The 27,575-nt window shown below is 42.0% G+C and overlaps 1 pseudogene; it reads left to right on the top strand.

The window, feature by feature from the left end:
* Window positions 1-6,521: 6,521 nt before the first annotated feature.
* LOC149438450 (olfactory receptor 6N1-like) lies at window positions 6,522-9,733 on the top strand (annotated as a pseudogene).
* The last annotated feature ends 17,842 nt before the right edge of the window (window positions 9,734-27,575 follow it).

The following is a 27,575-nucleotide window of genomic DNA, read 5'->3' as shown; positions in this document are numbered from 1 at the left end:
CACAAGCATTTTTAAAGGCTCTGAATTTACATCCCCAGGTCCCCAGGAATCGTTCAGGAGTGGGTACCCTGGGCTCTGGAGGAGGTAACACCACAGCAGGTGTAGCAGCAGGAGGCGAACTGGCAGGTACGACTATAGGGTTAGAACTGACAGAAGTATTCTGGTCTGCAGAAGTCACAGAAGTAGTGAGGGAGTGAAGACATCCTTCCAGCTTAAAGTATCCTTCCTGCAGATCTTTAACTGCTTGTGTAAGTGCAATCATCTGTTGGCACAGGGTCTCTAATGCAGAAGCGCCTCTCTCGGCCTCAGACATAGTGGCTGGTTGATACTATCACGTACCTGGTGATGGAGGCCAATGGGGAGAGGGCTTCCCTTGCGGCTAAGTTCCAGACTGCCCTGGATATGGGACAGCAGGAGTCGGGCCCAAAGTAGCACAGGTCGCCTGTAGGAGTGCTGGTCAGAGGTACACCCCGGAGCACAGCTGATGCACTGGAATGGAGTCTGCAGACAGGTGGCGCCTGTGAGAGGTATGCAAGCCTTCAGGGAAACAGAGGACTACAGGATAGTCGGTTCAAAGCCAAGGTCAAGTGCCAGGTGAAGATTGAAGCAGACGTAGTCAGTAGAATAGCCGGGGTCATACACAGAGGAGCGGGAGAGACTATCCGTTAGCTAAGCCAGGGTCAGGTCAGGAGTCAGGCAGAGAAGACAGGTCCAAGAGCAAGTCGGGTCAGTAACAGGAAATCGCTATAGCAATTGAACACAGACAATGGTACTGGCAAGCCAGAGATCAACCAGCAACTTGAGGGAGTGATGAGCCTCCTTATGAAGGCCGTCTGGCGCCAAACTGAGCCATTGCGTGCACAAATATGCACCAGTGCGCATGTGTGTTCCGGCTCGCATCCGTACACCAATGCACATGGATCTTCACCAACATGCACTTCTGCAGCCATGCAGGGTACTGGCAGGAGTGCCAGATCTCCTAGAACTTCTGCTGTGGACAGAACCCTGACAGGATGCAAGTTGGTGTGAGAAAAACCTGTTGCCTGGCTGTGCAGAGAGAGGCTTAGGGATTGCCACAACATAGTGGCCCTCACAAGGGTAGGGCTACATGCTAAAGAAAGAAAAAACTAAATATATTTGTTAAGGAATTATGATCATCAATGCATACATCCTTTAAAAAAACAATGCTTTGAAGGTTTCTAAAGAATATACTGTACATTAAAATGTATTTATAAATAATATAAATAGTTAAAAAAAATTAATAAATACATGCATATTTTGTGTCTATGGATAGTTTTTAGATTCTGTGTCTATGGATAGTTAGATTAACCAACTAACTGTGAAACAATTTGATTAGTTTCTACAGGGAAAGGCATATGGGAGAGTTGTTTTTTAATTAAATAATAATCAAATAATTAGAACCACCAAAACAACAACAACTTCAATTGCAACATTAGTTAATCATTCCTTGGAGGATTATAATTAGCTTTAGACTCCCTGTTAAAATCTTTGTGTTTCTGAAAAATATTATTTTGAACTAAAAAAAAATTACATTTAAAATAGATTTTGTGCTAGGTAAATATGAAATTACAGTTTTTGTTTTCCTTTCTTTTCTTTTTTAATGCAATTAAAAAAAAAATAATAAAAGTCATGCAATGCAAAAAACATAAAACAAAAGATAAAACAAGAAACAATATGAACCTAAAATAATGTTGACAGTGAAGGGCAGAAAATGTAAAGCATGAGATAATCTCTAATCCTAGTCTTATAACCATTGCTGTGTACATTTGTTTGTGTGTGTTTCTTTCTGTTTTTTTTTCTCCCCCTTTCAACATTTGTTCTAATATTCTGCTAAAACTTTGTGAAGTAGTACTGCCTGGACCTTCAAGAAGGGGACATGCACCGAAAGCTTGTCCTCAAAATTGTATGTTAGTGCAAATAAAAAAAGTATCACGGACAGTACTCAATTGTTTCTGTAAGAACTGTAATAAATGGCATATTTTGTTAAATATATTATACTGTACTTAACCCCTTGGTGACTGAGAATAAAACAAATTTTAATGCCTGAACACAAATTTGGAAATTTGACACATATATCACATCTACTTAGTGTATCCAAGTGGATTACACCTTGGGTTTTTTTCAGGACAAATGGTAAAATATAAAATCAGAAATAGTGTCACGCTCCACTACCAATTGCAAAAAATGTGAATAAATAAATATTAAATAAATAATAGTTCAGCATCAAAAGAATATATATCAATATCACTGCAATTATATTACTGCTGCAAACATGTCCTTATTAAGTCTGTGACTTTGACACTTCTAGTGCTGTGATAGGAGATAATAACCGTGCAGTCCACCAATCATAACAAATATTATGCACCTTCCCCGGTTGTGCTCTCACCTGGTGTATATGACCAAACCGTTTAGTGAGGTAAAAAAAAACTTGTGTCCCTTTAATTGGACTAAGTTGTAAATCGATAGGATTATCCCTCTTTCCCTGGGATAGATGGATGGATGGCTGAATGGATGGATGGATGTAGTGTTCCCTCTTCCCAGCAGGGGGTTTCCTTGCTTCCTTATGGATTTTTCTCCATAGGTGTAATGGCCATGAAATATAATAAAAGAATATAGTGCCTTATCCTCTTCAAAATGTAATTTATTAAATAAAGTAGTGCACTCACATGTATGACAAGTTAAAAACACTTTAAAATGTTGAAATTCAAATCCACAGTAAAGTTTTTCAATATTGCTGAATACTTGCTGTATGTTGCTTTAAGCGTTGTGACGTCACACATTCAAAATATGTAAAGAGGATAAGGCGCTATATTCTTTTATTACATGGCCATTATACTTCCATCCATCCATCCCAGGGAAAGAGGGATAATCCTATCCATTTACCACTAAGTCCAATTAAAGGGACACAAGCTTTTTATGACCTCACTAAATGGTTTGGTCATATACACCAGGTGAGAGCACACCCGGGGAAGGTGCATAATATACCCATGGCATGTGTGAGCAATAAATCATTTAAGTGACAATTTTGTGTAAAAAAAACATTTGTTTGTCATTTTCCAAAAACTTGTTGTAAAAAAATACATTCTTCTATTGATTCAACATGCCTCTCAGGAAATAGTTTGGAGTGTCTACTTTCCAAAAAGGGGTCATTTTGGAGGGTGGGGGCATTTTATGCCCAGCATTAGAAGTTTATGCCAAACATCACTCACTCTTCTAACCACCTGAAGATCAAACCTTTTCTGACACTTTTTGTTCACATGAAAACATCAGTATTTTTTGCTTGGAAACTAATTTAAACCCCCCAAAATTATATATTTTAAAGCAAAAATCCTAGTGAATAAAATGGTGGGTGCTGCAATTTTTTATCTCACCTAGTGCTCGCGCATTGTATTTTTTATTTTTAAACTGCTTTTGAAAAATCACTTTTTTTACTTTAAATGCACAAAAACACAAAATATTGGCCAATTATTTGGTAAAATATAAAAGATGATGGTATGCCGAGTAAAAAGATACCAAACATGACATGATTTAAAACTGCGCATGCCCTGTGCAATGGCGACAAACTGCATACGTTTTTAATATCCATAGGCAACATTTTAAAAGCCTTTACAAGCTACCATTTTAGATTTACAGAGGAGGTCTAGTGTTAGAATTACTGCCCTTGATCTAATGTTCGTGGCGATACTGCATATGCATGGTGTAACCGCTGTTTCCATACACAGGGTCAACGTTCATGAACGCAGGTGCGCGTGTGAAAGGGGGGGGGGGGTGAGGGTACTTTTTAAATTATTTTTACACTGTCCCCCTTTTTTTTTTTTTATCACTTTTATTGCTATCACAGGGAAAGTAAATATCCCCTATAACTTCAATGGGCATTGTCATATGTTCTTTTTTGAGAAATCTGGGTTCTATCAGGCTCTAGATCTCTCCTCTGCCCTTACATTATCTAATCAAACCAAGATCGGTGTGATCAGATGCTTTCCAATTTACAAATGGTGCTGTTTATATCCTGCGAAACTGAAGTGATGAAATGCTTGTAGCTTCCGATTTCTTAAGCTATAGCTATTATTGGCACCATTCTGGTCTCCAATCAGCTCTATGGTCAACTGGCAGAAACGCCGGCTGCATTCTCAGGTTCCCCTGATGGCATGGGATTACCCGAGAAGGCCGTGGAAGGCAGCGGGAGGAGGGGGGGGGGCATCATCTCCCGCTGCTTGCAAAAGCAGTCCTGCAGCTAATTAGCCACTAGGATTGCTTTTTACATGAAAGTTGATCACCAGCAGAAAAAAATGATACCAGGATGATGCCTGCAGCTCCCATATCTGGCACACTTGCTGGGGAGAAATTGTTTGAATGCAAGGCGGCCAGAAAAATTAATGAGGAACTCATCAATGCAGATGTTTTGTTGGGGAGTATAGACATCTGCAAATTTTTGGTTAAGGTAATTTATGAGGGGCTGAATTTTGTGGAGCCAGTCAAACTCAGGGTCACCCCGAGGACGACAGAGTGTTTTGTCGTTGAAATGCATAAAAAAACATTTTACTCTCATATCTATGCCTGGCCATGGCAGCAGAGAATTCGGACATATGATGAATCAGGTCTGCGGACCAATACAACCGCAATAAATTTTTTTCAGTAATGCCCATGTTGAGGGTTAGGTCCAAAAAAATTTTTAATTCGGAAACCGTAATGAGTTTCCATGCGAGTGGGTCTGGCAAGGTTTGAATTTGGGTTGGCGGCAATAAATTGTTGTGCATATAAATTGCTTTGATCCACAATCAATGCATATAGATCTTTCATGAAAAACAGCTCCAAAAAATCAAGGGGGTTAGTTAAATTTGCTATTTCCACCTGAATTCCGGGTTGGGCAGTGAATGGGGGAAGTATGGGTGCTGCAGAATTTGTGAGCTGCCAATTGGGATTTGCAAGCACATCCGGAAGGATACTAGGGGCTCTATGGGCCTGTGTGCAAATTCTTGGTGGTTACGGGACAATACTTGTGCTTACCACTGCACCAGCTTGTACTGCACTTATGGGACTCGCCACGTCACCAAGTGATACTGCAGTGCTGGTATTACTATTATTATACAGGATTTATATAGCGCCAACAGTTTGCTCAGCGCTTTACAATATAACGAGAGACAATACAGCAACAATACAGTTCAATACAAGAGGGTAAGGAGGGCTCTGCTCCTTGGAGTTTACAATCTAAGAGGTATGTGAAAGACCAGGATGTACTAGGCTGCTGGTGCTCGCCAGTTCACCAAAGGTTAGCGTGGCACTAGTACTGGCACTCTGCTGCATATGAGAGTCATCAAACTGCTAACAGAGATCAGGCCTGATTCGGCGAACACTGCGGTTTTGTGTGCAATGTATCAAGTGACAGTGACATACTAACACTGCACTTGCTGGGGGAGAAGGGGGGGTAAGTGTAGGGGCTAAACGCAGGTGCTGGTAGGTGCCAGGGCTGATCCCGCTAACGCTGCATTTTTGGGGACGCATGTGAATGCTAGTATAGTGCTGATCTGATCAAAGATATTGATCTGTTCAGACACTATACTAGCAATGGAGGTTTATTGTGTATGAGCGTCTTCCTAGCAATCAAGGGGTTAAATGTAATTACTGGTGTACTGGCGGGCAATGTGACGCTATCTGGGAGGGACGTGAAAACCACAGGAGCGCGAACGACGTATATATATGTGATTTTGTACACCTGTGCCTCCCTGTAGCAGTATTTATGCTATAAGGTGGTCAGGAAGTAGTTACATAAGCGGTTTGTATTATGGCGCTGCATCACTTTAAGTGACAATTACGTGTTCATGGAACGCTGCACCCAAATTAAATGTACATCCTTTTTTTCTCCATGAATTGGGCTTTCTTTAGGTGGCATTTGATCGCCTGTACGTTTTTTTTCTTTTTTGCGCTATAAAAAAAAATATATATTTTAGACTTTTTCTATAAAACATGTCCAGTAAAAAAATGTAAAAATCAAATTTCAGCCAAAATGTATTCTGCGACATGCTAAGAAAAATCCCAATACGTGTAAACTAATTGGTATACGTGAAAGTTATAGTGTTTACAAATGGCGGTATAGATACTGGATTTTTTTTGTATACTAATAATAGTGTCGATCAGCGACTTATGGCAGAAATCAGCGATTTATGGCGGCTATCAGCAACTTATGGCGGGACTGCGGAGGACATTCTGACACTGGGGGAACTGACTTGGGGTCACTGATATCCCCAGTGACACCAATACAGTGAGTGATCAGTGCAAAAATACCCCACTGACACTATACTAATGGCACTGGGGAGGAAGGGATTAAAATTGGGAGGCAATGAAAGGGTTAACTGTGTGAGGGTAGTGTTTTACTAGGGGACGGGGGGTGTGAACTTCTCTGTTGCTCAGCTATCCTGGAACAGTGTGCTGAAAACTGACAGGGAGGAGAGCTCCATTGAAAATGCAGCCTTCCTCCCTGTCAGTGTGTGTCGGCAATCACTATGCTCCGGCAGGTAATCACCAGCCGGGACCCGGTGATTGACACCCCGATCAGTGCCGCGGGTAGCGCAGGGCGTGCGCCCCTATCCTGAAATGCAGGATCAGGTTTATATTTGTGATCCTGCGCACAGGGGCCCCTTGTAGCATTATTTGTACTGCAGGTGGTCCCCTAGTTGTTAATAGCAAAAAGATTGTAGAAGCAGTGAGTGGGAAGTGAGGATGAGCTGGTCTGCACTCTCAGGGGGGGGGATCCTGACCAATCCTCAAGCAGGTGACTTGGCATGAGGTCAGGAAAGCCCTTAAAAGTGGCTGGGATGCAGGAACCTGGGAGGGGGCCCAGTGGAAAGGGGCCTACCTACAGGCAGGGTGTTGGAAAGGAGCATCTCTCAGCATCATCGTCCCTCAGAGCAAGGACCACCTGTAGAGCCAGAAAAGGAGCTAGCCCAGTAGAAGGCCTGAAGGCAGCCACCTACCTAAATCTACAGCAGGAATGAGACTGAGTGAGTAAACATACACCCCCTAGGCCAAACAAGGGAAAAATAGCACTCTGGTGGGAAACCCGATTAGCTCCTTACCTGGGACTGTTTCATTTAAAGTGGCAGGCACTGGATTCCCTTGCCCAGGGATTCCCTCAGGCAACTGTATAAGAAGAGGATTATCTGGGGTCTGCGGAGGTACACCTGGAGAGGCTAGAGTGCTCACCAAGCAGAAGTTCTACTGTGTAAAGACTTGTACATAGTTGCTAAGAAGTTTGTCCTCAGTTGCAGTTCCACTTGGCATCCTGTACACCCCTTACCCCATCCAAGTTCAACACCCCTTAATAAAACATAAAAAGCCAAGCTCAAGGACTGTTTACTGTCTCTGAATGCAAGTCTGTGGAAAACTGCGTGTTGCCTGGCTGTGCAGGACAACAGGGGGACCCAAATCTCTAGTGACTCCTACGGGGGTAGTGCTACATATACTACTGCTGGAAAGGCTATTGTTTGAGCAATTAGATCAAGGGTCTTGAATTAAAATTCATGTAGGACCAATCAGTAACATTTATGGCAGAGGGCTCATGTTTGCACTATATCAAATCACAGTCCCCCTGTACATCACAGCTCCCCCTTTACATCACAGCTCCCCCTGTACATCACAGCTCCCCCTTTACATCACAGCTCCCCCTTTACATCACAGCTCCCCCTGTACATCACAGCTCAGTGTCTTTAACCTATCCTTCCCCTCATAGCCCCCTTTACATCACAACCCTTGTTAACATCACAGTCCCTTCTTTACATCAGTAACCACAATCTCCCATTACTTTTACATCACAGACCCCCTTCATATCACAGCCTCACCCCCTTTAAAGTAGTACTACACAGTTCTCAGCTCCCCTTCACATCACAGAACCCCTTTACATTGGAGTCCCCTTCACATCACTGTGCCCCCTTCATATAACAGTATACCTTTTACATTGTATTCTCCTTCACATCACAGTGCCCCATTACTTTTCTGTACCCTTTATAACACAGCACCCCTTTATAACACAGCACCCCTTTATAACACAGTGCCTCTCACATCAGAGTGCCCATTTATATTACAGTGCCCCTTTCAATGCAAGCCTCCCCAGCCTCACAGTTCTACCTTCAGCAGGGCAGAGGCAGTTATCTGCTTGGGATGTCCTCTCCTGGGTCTCCCTCATCATCCTCACAGCAGGGCCGGGGGCGAGAGGTGCTGCAGATCTGGACGGAGGACAGGAGCTACACAACTCATTATGTTAACAAGCAGGTGATTACCGCTTGTTAGTTTGAAAAGACTCTCCCTCTCTGTGCAGATCTGCAGCACCTCCCACCCCCTGCCCTACTCTAAGGATTAAATCAGTGGCCATTCGGGGGACCCAGGAGAAGACACCCAGCTGCTAAGTGGCCCAGACAGAACTGTCACTTGGTCTGGGTCCGGACCACAGTCCACCATTTATTGATCCCTGAATTAGATATTATGTATCATTTGCTAGTTTTCACTAAGAGGCGCCTGCTGCATCTGCTGGTACCCAGCCCTGAGCCCACACATCTATATTTTAGATTAAGATATCCATCCAGGAGGATTTAGCACTGTCCATACTGTAACTCTGGCAACCAATGTTGAAGCCCTAATGAAGGAGGATGCTTTGGCTCAAAACGTGTTTGTTACTGGTTATAGCGCTGATGCTATTTGAGCAATAAAATAATATAATGAATTTATTGTATTTATTTATATGATCTAGATCAATGAAGATTCCTTGCAATCAGTTTCTTCCAATGCAACTTTTACCCATTTGACAGAATTCATCCTTTTCGGATTCCCGAGCCTTCAGAATTACCACAATTTACTTTCTTGCGTATTTCTTTGTATCTACCTCTCTGGCAATGGCTTTATCTTCTTCTTGGTCATCTTTGACCGACATCTCCATACCCCAATGTATTTCTTTGTCAGCAATTTGTCCTTTATAGACATGACTTACACTTCAGTAACCATCCTGAAGATGTTGGCCAAGTTCCTGATGATCCTGGATACCATTTCTTACACCGCCTGCTTTGTACAGATGTATTTTTTTCTGTCTTTGGGAGCAACAGAGTGTATTCTCCTGGTCATAATGGCCTACGGTCGCTACATAGCTATATGCTCACCCTTACACTACCAAATCATCATGACAAGACAACTTTACATAATACTGTCAATGGCAGCCTGGTGTGTAGGCTTTGCTGCTCCAATTACAAGCACCATTCTTAACTTTAATTTATCTTACTGTTGTTCCAACATAATCTACCATTACTATTGTGATAATGCTCCACTGCTCAGCTTGGCTTGTGCCGACATATCTCTCCTTTTAACAGTTGGGTCTTTCAGTGGTGTCTTTGTCATTTTGTCAAGCTTTTCTGTAATTCTTATATCTTACACAAAGATTATTTTAACAATCCTCAGGATCAGTTCCAAATGAGGCCGGAAGAAAACCTTTTCTACCTGTGCCTCTCACTTTACAGTTGTCAGTGTATATTTCTTGCCACTTATGTTTGTGTACATTTGTCCACCAGGCGAATACTCATCTGAGGTGGACTCTTTGTTGACCATGTTATATTCAGTATTAACTCCTATAATGAATCCCATAATATACAGCATGAGAAACAAAGACATTAAAATTGCTTTCCAGAGGAAAATAGGCTTCATCTGTACCAGAAGTAGTTTGCCCACAGAATAGAACACGTGATTAATGAATAAAGCCATTTATCAACTTGGATGTATGTCCTTTAGAAGATGAATTAAATGGATATTCTATAACAGTTTTGGCTGAATTTGTTCTTAATTTTATACAGTTCTAGACTGATTTTGTTTACTATATATGCATTATTTATAACGTTTTAAGAGCTCCTGCTTCTGCTCAAGATGCAAATTTATATAGACATGATATATTCAAGTGCAATAAAAATGATTAAATAATTCACAATTGATAAATAAATGAATTAAAGAATATACACAGTGATTAAGTGTTAAAAAGCCACACCTGTGATAATGTGCAAATACTCATTGATTTTTCTGATATGCCAATCGAGCAGCTAACCAGACCAATGAAGTGAAATAATTCAGTGATGTGTCACTCAATCTATTCACACAAAGTGACAGGTGCTCAAAATATATATAAAAATATATACAAAAAATCAGGACACAATAAAGCGCAAGCCAGTAAGTGCAAACAATAATTATGTGTAAAAAGTGCTTCACTTCTCCACTCCACGCTTGATGTGAGCTCAGGTGACACTCTAGTGTATCTATCCTTAAATGGCTAGAGTGCCACCTCACCTCCTTAACTCGACCCCTAGGGGCCACTGCTCATTTAGGTAATTCAAAATTCCATTCCTGGAGGGGTCTCTACCACCTGGCTCCACTGGCTTCACTGGCTCCACTGACAGTACTGGTACTCCTCTATAGTTGTAATCAGCATAGTAGGACTCACATTTATGTGGTGAATACCAAGGCCATAGAAGGATACACAAAGAATACCTCCATAGTGTAATGCTGTTTAATCCCAATATAAAAAAAAAACACCAAAATGCACACTCACATGTTATCAAGTACAGACCAGCGGTTTCCCATATGCTATGGGTGTACTTGAGAGACAATGGGTGTATAAAGATGGCGTCTAGCTGAAACCGGAAATGCGTCACCGCGCTTTATGCGTTACTTCACGATAGTCATGTGGCTTCCTCAGGATAGCGCGATTGGTGACGTGGGCTTCTATTTATAGTAGTAGGCTAATTGAACCTAGAGGTGTGTACTTCACCTCCATTTTGTTGTGGTCTAATATTCAACCCGGCGGCCATATTCCTAGCTACATAATCACTCACCAATTTGCATCTCAATGTATAAATACTGTGCAAGTACTCAGAAATGCCTGCTAATCATGCATGTGTGTGGAACCTATTTATTGCTAAATGATGGTGTCCATTACCATAAATTAAGTGCATAAGCACACATATAGTGAATTAAAACCATAAATTTATTTCAATAAACAATAAATTAAAATCTATATATATAGGACATTTATAATATGGACTCCTTTTAAAACGATATCTTTATCCCAATAATTGTATTTAAAAAACGGAATACATATATATGAAATATAAATGTTAAGTTAAATTAGGGACATATGAAATTAATAAAATTTATTAAAACATTAAAAAGTTGCAAAGATATAAGAATTAATTATAATTAAAATTAATAAATATACATCTCTCTTTAGAACACCCATACCACATGTTTACATAAAACCATTATATAAAATTATATATTTTCCTTCAGTCTCCTATATTATTCCTAAAAACTAATATAACTAAGTGGACTATTAAAAATCACTTATAAAACAGTTAAGGTCAAATTCTATATTGAGTCCTCTAGTTGTCAGTGTTTGCATCCAAAATATCTACCTTGACTCAGCCTGACTAAATGTTCTAATTTTGTGGCTTCCTCTCCAATGCTTATTATACCGCTCTACACCCCAAAATAACAATCCAGAGGGATCTTTGTTGTGGTGGATATCAAAGTGTCTCGATACGCTATGTTTGGGGTTTCCTTTTTTAATATTTTGTATGTGTTCGCACAGTCTCACCCAAAGGGGTCTTTTTGTGTGCCCAATATATTGGAGGCCACAACTGCATTGTAAGGTATAAACTACTCCCTCTGTTATACATGTTATAAAATCTTTGATCTCAAATTGTTTTCCATTACTTGTGAAAGGATTGATTTTCTTATCCCCTCAGAGACCCCCGGTCTGTGGAGAGATTCCTGGTCTATCAGCAGAATTCTGTAAACACCCCTTGAACACCAAAATAAAGGCAGCTTATGTTCAGAGATGTTCAAAGTTTATTAGACATTACTAAGATTATATAGGATACAGAAAAAATAAGGGAGGGGGGGAGCGAGTTTTAAAACTGTAACTTGTGACTTCCGGTTCCGGCGCCGGATGCTGTAATTCGCGGGACCCGCGGCTCCCGGGATCCCGGCTCTACAAAGCCTGCCTACTGCCTCGGGGACCCCCGCTATACAGTCCTGGGGTGCCCCTTACCTTCCTGCAGCGGCCCCAGCATGGAGCGGTACCTTCTGCCGGCGCAGTCCGGCCATGAGTCGGCGGCCAGGGCGGAGGGATGCGGCTCTCCCCCCTCTGCAGCCAAGATGGCCGACGATGCCTGTCACAGCATGGACACAGGCACAGAACGGAATAACACCGAGGGAGCAGGTATGACAGAGCCTCTCCTCACCATCCACACTGCCTGCCCACTCACTTCTGCAACTGATAACACTCCTGAGCAGTATGTGCAAATAGCTCAGGCAGTGTCCTCTATCCTGCTCCCAAACATAACACAGGCTGTAGATAGAGCTGTCACAATGGGCATTGAACAGCTAAGGAAAGATTTAGGCGACCATTCTAAACGTTTATCTGAGGCTGAGCAGCGCATATCAGATTTAGAAGATGAATTTCATTCAATGCAAGCGGTCACTTCACAATCCAATCGTGTACAGCAAAGTATATTGGATAAAATCGATGATCTGGAAAATCGTTCACGTAGGAATAACTTACGCATTGTGGGTCTTCCGGAATCTTTTAATACAGGTTCTCTCCCTGATCTCTGCTCAGCGCGGATCCCTGCAGCTTTGGGCCTATCTTCTTCTTGCCAGGTGGAGAGAGCTCATCGCCTGGGCCCCCCATCTAACGAGCGTCGTGCGCCACGCTCTGTGATTGTCCGCTATCTTAATTATGCTGACCGCGTAGCGATCCTCACCTCTTTCCGTAACTCCCGTTCTCTGCAAATTGAGGGTCACAAATTGCTATTATTTGCGGACTACTCACAGGAAGTATCACGTAAACGGAAAGCATTCCAGCAAGTCTGTGCTACTCTTTACCAGAAAGGAATAAAGTTCACACTTGCATATCCGGCCACGTTACGTTTTACTGCACCATCGGGGGATTCTAAATCTTTTGTTCATCCTGAAGAAGCCCACCAATATTTACAAGACCACCTAAGGGACGGGGATCCCGCGGGTAGGAATAGTGGTCCTAGAGACCAACGCAGCCCTCGCAAAGACCCCCCCAAACGTCAACGCACTAATCTAGCGTCCTCCAAATCTCGCCCGCCTTGAAGGTCTGAGGAACCATCGGTCTCTTCACAACTTCTTCCAGCCTTACTCCTGATCCGATTGGCTCAATTGGATGTGTTTCTTCCATTTTTTTGTTTTTTTGTTTTTTCTTTTCATTTTCATCTTGGAAAGATTCCTCTTATTATTTACTGATATCTTATCACACTCCAATGTATGAATCTATTGATTGTTCAGCACGAGTTTATTTTTTGTAATTTCTGATGTTGAGGTGTTTCCTCGTAATCACCCGTTACATTGTTACTGTTTAATTTACCTACAGGCCTGATTTTACTACTCCCTTACTCCTGCATGTGCCTGATTCCATATTCAGCGTTGCTGTGGATGGCGGGATGCTGGAGCCGTTGTTGGGAATAAGTTTGCGGGGCGCCCTTCCTCGCCTCAACAAATCGGCAATGGTCCCTGGGGCAGGTCCCTCCCCTGCCATTCCCGGTTACGCTGGTATTGGTGGAAACAGCATGCGGAATGACGTGAAGTCCTGTTTACTGCTCTGGTATATTGTATGTTTTGATTTTTTGTTGGGCTCAAATAGGGCCCTTGCCTCTCTCTCTGTCTTCTCTTCTCTTCTTTCTTATCTCTACTTCTTGGGAGAGCTCCTTTGTCCTCTGAGACCAGATTCCAACCACCTCCATTTGCCCTACATAGCAACGCCACCCGTTCCTCCTTTTCTAATTGGTAAGATTCTTATCCTTTCACTATATATATTACAACAGTTAAAATGACACGTATATTTTCATGGAATGTTAAGGGCCTCAGATCTCCTCACAAACGCATGGCGATACTAAGACACTTGCGGCGTTTACGCGCGGATATAGCTTTGCTCCAAGAAACCCATCTTACCCAATCGGATTTTGCCCGTATGCGTAAACTCTGGGTAGGCCAGATCTTTGGCTCCTCCTCCTTAAACAATAAAGCTGGGGTACTTATTCTTATACACAAACGGCTTAATCCTGAATTAATTTCCATGGACGCTGACACTGAGGGTCGTTTTATAGCAGTACATATTAAACTTGGATCCCAGGAGCTGGTTCTCTCCAACTTTTACGCACCCAACTCCCCGACGAGACAGGTTTTTCAAGCCCTCTCGACGCGGCTGGCGGCCTATATTCACAAGCCTCTCGTCCTGGGAGGGGACTTTAACTCCGTTATGCAAGAGCAGGAGGATAAATCACAGAGTGTTGAACGTGGACTTCGCTCCTCTCAGATTTCCCGTCCAACACCTACTTTACTATGTAGCTTCGTTGAAGCAATGCAAATTACAGATATATGGCGCTTAGCACATCCGGACGGCAAAGACTACACTTTTTATTCCCCTGTTCATCATTCTTTATCTAGAATCGATTACATTTTCTGTAACCCCGTACTACTGCATCATGTGGTATCTTCGACTGTACATGACATAGCCATATCGGATCACTCACCGATTTCTGTTACTATAAATTTTCTAGACCCTACGCCACATCCTAGGATATGGCGCTTTCCTTCGTTTCTGGCGAACAATCAGGAACTCGCCCAGCAATTAAAAGACACATGGTCAGACTTCCAAATTACTAATGCGGCCCACGTTTCCAACCCAAATTTGTTTTGGGATGCGGGGAAGGCGGTATTACGTGGTAAAATCATTGCCTTTACGTCCGCTTATAAAAAAAGAATTCTGCATAACTTTACTGAGGCTAGTAACCTTCTTAGACAGACACAGAGTGATATGGCAGAGTCCAATACGCAGGAACACAGGAAAGCTTGGGTGGATGCTAAAAACCAGTTTGACACATGGGCGGCAGCTCAGGAAACATTATACCATTCACATCTTGACTTACAATATCATAGGTATGGTAATAAACCAGGCAAATTATTGGCGCGCCTGTGTAGGAAGCCTTTCACCCCCACACAATTCACCTCTCTTAAAGACTCTCAGGGAGCACTTAAACAATCTCCGGAAGAGATCATATCTATTTTGGAAAGCTTTTATGCAAAGCTATATGGGCCGGATCCTATTGACCAGGAACAAGCACAATCCTTTCTAGACAGAGTAAATCTACCTCAAATAGATCCAATAGCGCTGCAATCTCTAAATGCCCCTATATCACAAGCGGATATATGTCTAGCTATTAGATCTTTAGCCAATGGTAAAGCTCCAGGTCCAGATGGGTACACCTCTGAATTCTTTAAACTCATGGATAAAACCCTCTCTCCTACTCTACAGCTGGTTTATCAGTCCATCCTGGAGAGTGGGCTTTATCTCCCATCGGCTTCACAAGCCCATATTAAATTAATAGCAAAAAAAGGCAAAGACCCTTCGGATCCTGGATCTTATCGTCCCATTTCCCTCCTTAATCTAGATGCAAAGATCCTTTCTAAAATTATAGCTAACCGCTTGGCCATTATTTTACCCTCGCTTATTCACCCCTCTCAAGCGGGTTTTATAAAGGGACGATCGGCCACGTCAAATATCCGCAAAGTGCTTTCAGTTTTGCATCAGGCTAAAATCAACCCACTACAGGATCTAGCAATTGTCTCTCTTGACGCTGAAAAAGCCTTTGATAATGTCAGTTTTCAATGGCTCAAACTAGTCCTTGCTAAATTTGGCTTTTCCGGTCCATTTACACAATTGATTCAGGCTATGTATGTTGCCCCAATGGCCCAGATAGTAGCATCGGGAAAAATATCCAACCCTATTCTACTCTATAAGGGAACAAGGCAAGGGTGTCCATTATCCCCCCTGCTTTTCAATCTTGCACTAGAACCTTTAGCCCGTTTCCTGTTATTTCACTCACGCCTCCATGGTATTCAAATTGGTCAACAAGATCTCCGCATAGCCTTATTTGCGGACGATATATTAATATTCACCTCCAACCCAACTCTAGATTTACCTTATATTCAGACAGTTTTCGCAGAATTTCGGTGCTGCTCGGGTCTCCGTATAAATTTTGCGAAAAGTGAGGTTCTTCCCCTATATCATGCTCGGCTTCCTGATTGGGCCTGCAACTCTCTATTTAAAATTAATACTAACCATATTACTTATCTGGGTATTAAAATTGGAAAATTAGCCTCGTCCCTTTATTCTCTGAATTATTCGCCAGTGATCCAAAAAATTTTAGGAGAATTGGAAATGTGGAAAGACCTGCCGTTATCACTCATGGGCAGAGCCCATCTCTTCAAGATGACGACTTTTCCGAAGCTTTTATACCCTCTTCAAACTATCCCACTCCTGCTCAAACATACGGATATAGTCAAGTTAAACAAGGCGATCTCTAGTTTCCTATGGAGGGGGCGTCGCTCGCGCATAGCCATACATAAGTTGTTTCTCCCTAGATGTGAGGGCGGTCTGGGCCTCCCCAATATTAGGCTTTATAATTTATCCTGCATTTTACGGGTGTGTATAGATTGGCTCTCCCGAGCGTCCGTGTTCTCCAATTACCAACTTGAGTCAGCCATGGTGAGCCCGTTCGATCTGTCAGCCCTTCTACACTCCAACTTTAACTCACTCCCGGAGCATCTTAAACATAATCCACTCATACGGGACACACTGTTCACGTGGAGGGAGGTCAGACGTAGACTAGGAGTTTCTCCCTGGATATCTCGTTTTCTTCCCATTCATCACAATCCTTCTTTCTCTGTCTCTCAACAACATGCAGCTTACGATTTATGGTACAACCAGGGACTTAGACTTGTTAGCCAATTATATGACTGTGCATCAGGATCTCCCCTTCCGTTCCAACAAATCCTTAGCTCATTTGAGTTGCCTTCTCATCATTTTTTGTACATTTTACAAATCAGGAATTTTGTGCAATCCATAGCTCAAAATAAACTTACTCGTTTCTGCACGACGGTGATAGAGGTCCTTGTTAGGAATCAGAAATATAACATATCCGATATATATAGTCAATTGTCTATGCATTATGCAACACCGCTGGAATCCTCCACATCCATCAAATCGTGGATCCGAGACTTTGACAATGCCTTCACTGCGGAACAAATACTCGCAGGTTTTAACATGACCTGTGCATTTAACACAAACGAATTTTGGCGGGAGCAACAGTTTAAAATTATGCATCACGCTTATATGCCCTGTCTGTACTCACGTTCAGACTCATCGATCTCTACGTGTCCGCTCTGTGGTCTATGTAAGCCGACACTTCACCACAGGTTCTGGAATTGCCCATCGATCTCTACCTTTTGGAACCAACTTTTGAACTTCATGCTTTTCATCACTACTCTCCCGTTACCTAGAGACCCACTGCTGCTTCTTTTCGGCAACTTGGATGCTTCCGTGTCTGCTGCTACATACCAGCACATTGCTAGGCTCAGAGCCGCCAAACCGTGGCTGTCCACCTGTCTGATGGCTGCAAGAAGATCTATTCTAAAAAAATGGGTTTCCAACGGCCCGCCAACTATCTCAGATGTCAAATTGGAACTCAACTTCTTACTTCGCTTGGATCGGCTCAACATCCATATCTCTCCATCTACATCAGGAGAGGAAAAGTTCCTCCGCAAATGGGGTCAATATGTTTCAAGAACATTTCCTACTCCGGAGACCCAGCTTCCCTCCCAAGGACTTCTAACCTAGCCCTAACTTAGCCTCTAGGCGATTCCAGATGCACGTGCTTTAGTTGTCTTAGGGGGCAAATGACTGCTAAATTACCTTCTCTGAGTCTTCAAGAACCTATACTCACCTACTTTGACTATCTGCCCTTTTTACGCCTTGGCTTCTGCTTTCTTATTCTCGCTGTCCTTCATAATCTCGCTTCGCTGTGGACCCTCAGTGAAGAGTCCCCGTAATAGCACACTTTCACATGTAATGTTGAGCTGCTTCTTATTATATTATATCATCATAGTAGCCTACTATTCTAACACCCTATTATTTTAGTGTCCTAATCTCTATATTCTGGCCCGTCCTCTTGGTCTTCTGATCTCAGACCTCTGACTTCTGATCTCTGATCTTCAGTAACAAAATTCCTTGCCCTCCTTTTTCTCCTTCTTTTCTTTTCTGTCCGTATACTCTTTTCTGGGCTGGTTCTTGCAGCTCCTTGTTCTCCTTTCTTCACTGCTCTATCTCTACCTTCTGCTCTCATTTTGCATTTACTTCTTACCCATATACACGATGACCTTCCTCTTGGTCATTTGACAAATGGTCAACATGGTATACATTTGCGCATCTATAGATTAATTATACAGATAAAGATTTATACATATACATATACATGTACTTTTCTAAACCCTTGTAGACTCTATTTTTAAGCCCCTGTAACCTGTTACATCAGACGATGTCTCCTTCCTATAAGTAACTTTCTCCTTACTAAATTTCTCTGATGCCTCTTTGTTTCTCTTGGGGTTTTGACAATTTGTTTTCATGTACAATTATTGTTCTTGATTCTTTCACCGGCTTCGACATGTTGCCAAGCTATGATTACTGCATAATTTTACCGTTGGTTACTGTGTGTATACAATAAAACCAAATAAAGTTTCTTTAAAAAAAAAAAAAACTGTAACTTGTAAGTTTCCATCATGAGCTGACTACATGAAACATGACATATACATTTCTTGGTATAAAATGTTTTTGCTAGCTTTCTGAGAATAAATCGAACAGAGAAAGCTTCAGGGTCATGTTATCTTTTGTTGATACATCCTTGAGCAAACTAAAACAGTTTCATTAAACTTCTAATATATCTGCAAAAGTCTAACTTAATACTTAACATGGCGTACATCCAGGGCTGGACTGACCATTTGGAAACTTGGGCACTGCCCAAGGGACCGGGGTCAGTAGGGGACCCCATGAGATGCCCCTGGTACCTTTTTCATAGGCTTTTTTGAGTTTGGGCAAGGACACAGGGGCCCCATGATCCCCTATTGCCTGGGGGTCCCATGAGTTGTCAGTCCGCCCCTGCGTACATCAACAAAATAGTGGTTATCTAGATCCTTTCAACTTGTGGACACAAATGAACTACTTTTCAGGTTCTGTCCCCTAGTGGCCTTACATATATAACACTTCTTACATGGGTAGAAGCTTTTATAATCTAAGAAGGTGATCATTTTATTTTTAATAGGTGGATACAGGACATTTTTCATTATCTTGTTCCTGAGGGTAGGGGCTTTTCTATATATAAATTGTGGCCGATCTGGCAATATTTTACTTAGTATGGGGTCCGTTTTAAGTATCGGCCAATGCTTTTTGAAAATACTTTGAATCTGCTTATACTGTAAATTATAATCCAGAATAATGGCTATAAATGTGTGAGTTAGCGAGCGCACCATATAAAGATGCTAATGCACAAAAAGGAACCACAAAGCCTTTCTAGGAATATAACATAAAAATGGGGTGTGCAGCGCTATACAGATAAAACACACTGTCATAAATATGACAAAATATGACAAAAAGTAGAAAAGGTCCTATAAACTGAATGATAAACAGTCCGAGGTAATATGATATCAGTCCAAATAGGTATATTCCAGTGATGGAGTATATATGACTTCAATCCAAATGGGTATATTCCAGCATCCTAACATGAAGGTGTAGAAAAATTGCCCACTCACCGGAAGTGCAATTTAATGTGCACATAGAAATTCCATGTAGCCGGAAGTCCCGTGAAGGTACAGCCTGATGATAAAGGTATCCTCTGGTGGTTAATGGGGTGACGGCTGCCAGAGATGATGGTCTGGACCTATATCCCAAATCCTCCAGCCTGGGTGGACTCCTAAAATGCTGGGCTGAGATGTGGAGGCTCAGTGCCAGGTAATAGAGATGAAAACGCTCATGGTGTAGTAATGTAAAATGTATTTATTTGGGTATAAATCATTATGGTAAACAGTAAGCGTACAGGGTGATAGTAACCTATACAAATATAATGTGAATGAGCTCTTGAATGCACTGACCAGTGGATACATATGATGGCCACCGGACCTCCTGATCCGGTGACGTGACGTCAAGGCGTGCAGAGGCTCCTCCTAGACGCGCTTCGTGTAATAACACGTCTCCTGTAGGGGTGATGCCATGATGATACCTTTATCATCAGGCTGTACCTTCACGGGACCTCCGGCTACATGGAATTTCTATGTGCACATTAAATTGCACTTCTGGTGAGTGGGCAATTTTTCTACACCTTCATGTTAGGATGCTGGAATATACCCATTTGGATTGAAGTCATATATACTCCATCACTGGAATATACCTATTTGGACTGATATCATATTACCTCGGACTGTTTATCATTCAGTTTATAGGACCTTTTCTACTTTTTGTCATATTTTGTCATATTTATGACAGTGTGTTTTATCTGTATAGCGCTGCACACCCCATTTTTATGTTATACAGAATAATGGCTAGTTGGTCTATCTGACCTTCATCTTTATTAGTGATTTTATCTTCCTGGAGTGACCCTCTTTCCAACTTTTCTACTTCTAATATATTTTTCCTTAACAGCAGATGCTGGATAACCTTTAGAGATAAATCTCTCTTCCAGAATCTTGGCCTGAGTAATATAATTATCTTTAGAGGTGCAATTCCTTCTTAATCTTATGTACTGCCCTTTAGGAATGTTATATAACCATGGTGGAAAGTGGCAGCTATCCACCAGGATATACCCGTTTTTATCTACATCTTTAAAGTGCGTACTAGTATTGAGTTTTGTTCTTTCCACTTTAAATTCTAGATCCAAAAATTGTATTTGTTCGTGGCTATGTTTCCATGTTAACTCAATATTTTTATTGTTGTTATTTAATACATTCAGAAAATTATTCAATTTTGTCTCGTTCCCCTTCCGTATGATAAACACATCATCTATGTACCTTTTGTACATAGCTAATTCTACCGGTGGGTCCTTATATATCGCTTCTTGCTCCCAGTGGGCCATAAACCGGTTGGCCACACTGGGAGCAAATCTGGCTCCCATAGCCACTCCTTTTATTTGCCTTTAAAAAGTATTATCATGCCAGAAATAATTGTGGGTTAAACAAAAATCTAGGCATTTTATAATAAACCTTCTCTGGGTCCATGTAAGGCTACTCAATTCTCTTAAACCCCAACTAGTTTCTTCTAACGCGTCTTCATGGTTAATAATCGTATATAAAGATGATACGTCTGCACTTGCCAGAATTATATTAGAACTACCCTTCTCTTTGTCCAATAATTGGATCAAATACTTAGTGTCTCTTAAATATGATGCTGTATTTTTAACCATGGGCTGTAAAAATACATCTATGTATTGTCCTAGACGAGTCAGGACTGACTGGATGCCATTAACAATCGGCCTTCCCGGTGGATTAACAGAGTCCTTATGCATTTTCGGAACCGTGTAAATAACAGGTATACAACACATTTCAGGTACCAAATATTTACTTTCTTTTTTATTCAATACTGTCTTATCTTCACCTATCTTGATTACTTGTTCTAATTCTTTTTTGTACATCCTAGTAGGATCTTTTTTAAGCTTCTGATATGTGTTTTAGTCTTCCAGTTGTGCTTGTAATTCTCTACAGTAATATTCTTTTGATAATACGATGGTTCCTCCACCTTTATCTGCTGGCCTTATAACAATGTCTTTCCTATTTGAGAGTTTTTTGATGCCTACATGCAATCCTAAATTAGGCATTTTTTAGGGACTTTTAATTCTGCTAAATCCAAATTGACCATTTTTTTAAAAACTTCCACTAGGTTGTTCACATTCATATGTGGGTTAAAAAGAGACTTGTTCTTCAATGTGGTATGGGAAAATGTACTACTCGGAGCACTGGAGAGACAATTTTTTGCTCCTGGGAGTCCTAAAAAATATTTCTTCAGATTTGGTTTTCTAATATATTTCTGTAATCTACATAGGTATTGAATTTATCCACAGATTTTTTTTTTTTGGGGGAGGGGGGCATATTTTAATCCCTTATCCAGGACCATGATTTCTTCTTTGGAGAGGGTAACCCCACTAAGATTGAAAGCCCCCTCCCCTATTGATCTCTTTTCCTTTTGTTTCTTGTGTCCTGCTCTACATCCCCTTCTCTTACGGGGCTTTTCCTTCTTCCTGATCCTGGACTCTTTTCTATTTGATCCCTCTCTAAAAAATCCCTGTTCTGATAATTGTAATTCAGAGGTTCAAATCTATTGTATGTTGGGAAGGGACTTCTTTCTTCATATCTAGGTGGATACCATCCATTGCTATTGGGACTCCTTTCATAATATGGCTGATTGTTCCCTCTATAATAGGTATAATTGTTCCTGGGTTGGTGATATTCTTGTCTAGGGTAAGGATTAGGCCTATATGATGGATAGTAAGGTCTACCTTGTCCTCCTCTTCCTGAAGTTCCATTATGAAATGAACCCCTCTTTTTGGGTTTCCATCCATTGCGAGGGGTTTGATACATATGTGTGTTGTTACGTGGTTGGTATTCTTTTTGAGGACCCTTGACAGGTTCCTTATATGAACTATGTGGAGTCCTAACTTTTTCTACTTCAGTATCCTTTACCGGAGTAGTGTTAGTAGATCCTACATCTGCATTAGGTGCTGAAGACTGCCATTTAAAAACTTGATCTTTTGTAACATCATTAAAATCTCTATGGTATTTCTTGGTTTTCCTATATATTACCTTTGAGTCAACCTTCTCCAGGTCTTTATTGAGCCTTTTTGTAAGATTAATCATTTGTGCAGTATCTTTATATGGTTCAATTTTCTTCCTAATATCCTCTATTTGTGTTTCCAAATGCCTCATTTTCTTCTGTTTTCTTTTCAGTAAGAATTGCACTAATTCTAATCCCTTTTCATTGAAGAAACAAAGCCATTCTTCTACAGAATCTGGGTCAAGTAAGCCATCACTGATGGGAATATCCCATCTGAGCCTTCTAGGAACCTTTCTATCTTTTAGGTATCTTTCATGTGTGGCCATATCCCACCATGTGGATATATTTTTTTCCATAAGGTGACCTAATTTCTATAATGGGTCTCTAGATCTCCATTGTTACTACTTTCATTTTTATTAAACACATCTTTGAAATTGACAGTTCTATTTTCCAGAAAGCCAAATACGTCCATGTTAGCTGCGGGAGGTGTAATGGTATAAATGCAGTACAAATAAAGTGAATAATCCCTCTGCGCTCCAAAGATACAAAAATAAATAATACCAGTGCGGAGGAGGACACCAAGTCCCAAGCTATCTTGCCACTGCTCCCCATGTAGTCTGAGCATCATGGAGGGCTTCCCTCATAAATCCGAAACTTGTATGTATAGGCTGTTGCCCTCTCACAGGTCTTATACATCTTGACCCCATATCTGGCACGCTTGCTGGGGAGATATTGTTTTAATGCAAGACGGCAACAAAAATTAATAAGGGACTCATCAACGCAGATGTCTTACTGGGGAGTATAGACATCTGCAAGTTTTTTGGTGAAGGTGATTTACGAGGGGGCAAATTTTGTGGAGCTGTGTCAAATTTAGGGTCATCCCAAGGATGATAGAGTGTGTTGTTATTGAAATGCATAAGACGCATTATACTCTTATATCTATGCCTGGCCATGGCAGCAGAGAACATGGGCATATGATGAATTGGGTCTGTGAACCAATACAACAGCAATTCATTTTTTTTTTAGTAATTCCAATGTTGAGGGTTAGGCCCCAAAAAATTTAAATTCAGAAACTAATGGGTTTCCATGCGAATGGTCTGGCAAAGTTTGAATTTGGGTTGGCGGCAATAAACTGTTGTACATATAAATTGCTTTGATCCACAATCAATGCATACAGATCGTCCATTGAAAACAGTTTTAAAAAAATCAAGGGGAGTATTTAAATTTACTGTTTCCACCTAAATTCCAAGTTGGTCAGTGAATGGGGGAAGTATGGTTGCTGCAGAATTTGTGGGCTGCCAATCGGGATTTGCAAGCACATTCGGAAGAATACTAGGGGTTTTACGGATCTGTGTGCAAATTCTTGGTGGCTGCGGGACAATACTTGTGCTCGCCACCGCACCAGCTTTTACTGCACTTATGGGACTTGCCACGTTGCCAAGTCATACTGCAGTGTTGGTATGTGAAAAAACAGATCTACTAGGCTGCTGGTGCTCGCCAGTTCACCAAAATGTAGAGCAACACTGTGTGGGAGACAGTGTGGCTTGCTACAACCAATCCCAAGCTTGCTTGCCCTTCAAGAAAACTAGGTCGCAGGTTCATTGGACCATTTAAAATTAAAAGAGAGATTAACCCTGTGGCCTTCGAGCTGGATTTACCCGACTCTTATAAGATCCACCTGGTTTTCCATATTTCTCTACTCATACCAGCCGTAATGTGCCCTATCCCTGGAAGAGAGGAACGACCTCCACCACCAGTCACGGTAGGGGAAGACATTGAGTTTGAAGTTGAAACCATCTTGGATGGACGGAAAAGGGGGAAACAGGTTCAATATCTAGTTAAATGCAAAAGATATCCACCGGAGGATAGTTCCTGGGAACCAGCAAGAAATGTGCATGCTCCTAAGCTGCTTCAATAATTTTTAAACAGATTCCCTGAAAAACAAGCCCACCTGGGCATCCAGAGGCTGCCCCTTGGGGGAGGGCACTGTCAGGAGAAAAGACGAGCAAATGCAGCAATGCTCAATATGGCCACGCCAGTTCACGCAAAAATGTGTGCATGCGCATAGGCGAGCATAACATAATCATGCATTTATGTGCACGAAAGCACACTGGCACACCCAGGGCACGATAATTGCTGACACTCAGTGGCCTTTTTAAGGACTGCAGCTCTGCTCAATAATTGCTGGATTATCGTCATCCCCCTGTTCCTGTGTATACTGCTGATTGCCCTCTACCAACCCGCTTGTGACCTTGCTTAGGGTCTCTTCCTGGCTCTCTACCCTGGCTTGATCTTGACCTTTCTCCTATCTGCTGCTCTCTGTATGACTCTGGCTTGATCCTGACCTTGCTCTTGTCTGCTGCTCTGTGAATGATCCCAGCTTGATCCTGACCTTGCTCCTGTCTGCTGTTCCGTATTTACCCTGGCTCTGGCTACTGACTACTCTACTCATCCTCCGGGATCCACGTGTCCTCTGGAGAAACTCCCCCTGCATTTGGAGCACCCACAGGTTCCGTCTCATCAGGCATCAGCAAGAAGCAACACCACTGGCAACCCATGCTTCTTTGGGCACTGCACTTCCTGTTACCACCTCAAGGGGCGCACTGCACTTAACCGTAAGGGGAGGCCTCTCTCTATTCCAGCCTCCGGTCAGGTACGTGACACTGGTTCTAGGAAGAAGAGAAATAGTAATTAGATTGTGTGGATTGCGGCTGCTTTTGGAGGATAGGGGGTGCCGGGTGTGTTGATCAAAGGAAAAATATGGTGGCTCAGGATTTGGGGATATGTCTCCAGATGTTAGAAGAAACAGAAGGGTGAGGGAGGTAATATGGGAGTATGATATATATGGAAGGACAGGTGCCAGTGTCCTGGAGGTTTTATTAGTTTGTGGGTTCAGAATTAGCAGGAGTTGATGAGTACAGTGGTAAGGTGAAGACAGGAGTGAGGGTGATATATACAAGCTGTGGGGTGGAGAAGAAGGGTGAAGGAGAGAGTTTGAAGAGAGAGAACACAACTGTGAGAAGGATGAGTAGGGAGTGCATGTTACAGAGTGATGAGATGAAGAAGCAGACTGAATAAGAGCTGAAATAGCTGGATGGGGAAATAGGTCACCTGTAGTCTGATTAGTATTTGGAGTTGTCAGCTGTGGTTTCTCGCCTTGTGCTTTCAATAAAGTGCAGAGCTGAAGTACAATGCTCAATACTTAATCCAAGATCAATACTTTATTCATGATGATCGTTGCCAATGCTAACCCTGGTTGTGCTGCCCCTGGTTGTGCCTTCCCTAAGGAAGGCCTAAATTTATACTGAGTTGAGTGGAGGTATTGCCAATTAATCAATTAGGAATATTTAGCAGAGACACATGGCTAGCAGGGCAAACTTCTCACACCAAACGAGGACCACAAGAGACAACAAGAGAGAAGGAGGGTAGAGTTGTAAAGATTAGGATCAGCTCATAAATTTGGGTTAGACAATAAGAGCAAAATAAACACCACAGTCATATGGACCAGAGTTAAAGACTTTTGAAGCAGTAAGAATGACCAATAAGAACATTGATAGTTATGAATCAGAGGTGGATTTTAAAAGCAGTATAGATTACTATATACATAGCAGTGCAGGGTGAATTAGTATTCATACATGGCATGGTGATATTACAGATGGATATTGGTAGCAGACATTTACCATATAGCAGTGCAGGGCGAAATAGCATTCATGGTGAATAAAGGGGAGAGAACAATGTTCTTGGACAACTTGCTAGCCAGCTTGCTAACAACCGAATTAACCTGTCTAACAGTATACGTTTCTAACAGCGGTTTAGTTAGCACACATTTGCAAATACATATGCAAGCCACAGAGCCACGTCACGGCATTGTGCCTTGCTATTAAGCCAGTTATAGACTTAGGAGGTGGCCATTTTTTATTTGAATTAGCATTCATACATGGCATGGGCAATATTACAGATGGATATTGCTAGCAGACATTTACCTGTGATGAGATAGAGATGAGTTGTTCAGATGATTCAGAGCCAAAGTGCAATGCTCAATATTTAATCCAAGATCAATACTTTATCCATGATGATCATTGCCGAAGCTACCCCAGGCTGTGCTGCCCCTGGCTGTATTACGTGGCTCATCCTGACTACATCTCCGACTCTGGCAGATACCTGCTGTCAAGCTACAGGCAACCCATGCTTCTTTGAGCCTTGCACCTCTGTCACCACCTTCAGGGGTTCTCAGACCAGAGCCACAAGGGAAGACCTCTTGTCCACCAACCAAGGTACATCACAATAGCACAGTAAAGCACCATAGAGACATCAACGTCCACTACACAGCGTGTCAGCTCTCCCTAAACCAATCCAACATAAATTGACAAGTGGCTGCTGGTGAGTATAATAGATGCGGTTCTACATAACAAAGGGCAGAGGATAGGGTCAGCAGTTTGTAGGGCAGTGTACAGAGACCATTAGTTTGAAGGGCAGTGTACATTGGGTTATCTAGGGGCTAGAATGGGCTAGCATGGCAGAGAACAGGAGTTAACAAGACAGAGAACAGGGGTTAGCATGGTGGAAGACAGTGGTCAGCAACGTTGAGGACAGGGTCACTGCTAGCAGGACACTAAAAGTGGATTTCCTATCATTTTTGTGTTTATTAAAAGCCAGAAGCTACCAAATCTGTATCTGCTGACTTTTCATAAACACACATTTACCTGTCCCAGGGTCCAGCAATGTTCTCACCAGCAGTGTCCCTTCTCCTCTTCTCTCCTCCACGACTCCAGCATTTCAACTTTGGGCACCAGGCTCTGACAGTTTGCGGCTTCACAGCATGGTGCCCATTGCGCATGTGCGAGTCGCACTGCTC

This window comes from Staurois parvus, unplaced genomic scaffold (genome assembly GCF_062004578.1).
Source record: "Staurois parvus isolate SC_StPar_1 unplaced genomic scaffold, SC_StPar_1.0 ptg001192l, whole genome shotgun sequence".
Classification (NCBI taxonomy): Eukaryota; Metazoa; Chordata; class Amphibia; order Anura; family Ranidae; genus Staurois; species Staurois parvus.
The sequence above is the reverse complement of the archived record's forward strand: the minus strand, read 5'-3'. Positions and strand labels throughout refer to the sequence as shown.